Source organism: Gossypium hirsutum, chromosome D08, assembly GCF_007990345.1.
Source record: "Gossypium hirsutum isolate 1008001.06 chromosome D08, Gossypium_hirsutum_v2.1, whole genome shotgun sequence".
Lineage (NCBI taxonomy): Eukaryota > Viridiplantae > Streptophyta > Magnoliopsida > Malvales > Malvaceae > Gossypium > Gossypium hirsutum.
In genome coordinates, this window is record NC_053444.1 from 13,416,210 (window position 1) to 13,417,204 (window position 995).

Sequence of the window (995 nt, forward strand, 5' to 3'; positions counted from 1 at the left end):
TCCTTGTCCACTTCTATTTTGGTATTGATTCCCCAAGGGATTTGATGGACAACTCGAAAGAATGATTGTCCCCACAATATACGCAATAAACAACATTGAATTGACTTGATGGTTGGGCTGCAACAGGATTAAAACCATTAGTAGTAAACTATTTCAACATTGAAGAGATAGAAGATACCTAAGCTGAAAGTGAAGTGAAGGCATCTACTTCATGCACTCAAGCTACTCGATTTGTCAGCCACTGGCAATTGTTACTAGCTATTCTCTCGATGATCTTGTAAGCCTCATTGTAAGACTTCGACAAGAGAGTGCCAATCGCAGAAGCATCTACCATCAATCTTGTGTGTGCGTTGAGACCATTATAAAATGTCTTTAACTGGATGCAATATGGAATCCCATGGTGAGGCCATCTACGAAGTAATTCCTTGAATCTTTCTCATGCCTCGTATAAGGACTTGTCATCCAATTCTTGAAAGGTGGTGATCTCATTTCGTAACTTAGTATTTTTGTTAGGTGGGAAGTACTTTACCAGAAAGCATTCAGTTAATTCTTGCCAAGTTGTTATTGAATCTGGTGGCAACGAATTAAGCCATGCTCGTGCTTGATCTCGCAACGAGTACAAAAACAACTTCAACCTCAATGCGTCTTCAGTAACACTGGCTATCTTAAAGGAATCGCTCACCTCCATAAATAGTCAAAGGTGAAGGTGTGGATCTTTTGTGGGCATTCCACTAAATTGACACACGGTTTGAAGCATCTGAAATATCGCAGGCTTCAATTCAATTTACGGTGCATCAATCTTTTGTCTCCTAATTCCCGAATTTAACTCATTAAAAAGGATCACAACATACTGTCTTATGCCCAGATTCCTATCATCAGCAATAAGGATTGGTTTGTGAATATTAATGGCTTCATTCCCTTGAACATCATTTTGATTTCCAATGTCTTTTTCTATAGCTTGTCTTTGGGATTGTCTTTGGTTATTCTCTATCATC

General features: G+C 38.8%; 1 non-coding gene across 1 annotated transcript; it reads left to right on the plus strand.

Annotated features, from left to right (window-relative positions):
• The first annotated feature begins 392 nt into the window (after positions 1-392).
• LOC121220589 (small nucleolar RNA R71) lies at positions 393-499 on the plus strand. Its single transcript, XR_005917810.1, has one exon. It is a non-coding gene; the product is annotated as a small nucleolar RNA R71 (small nucleolar RNA).
• Positions 500-995: the final 496 nt, after the last annotated feature.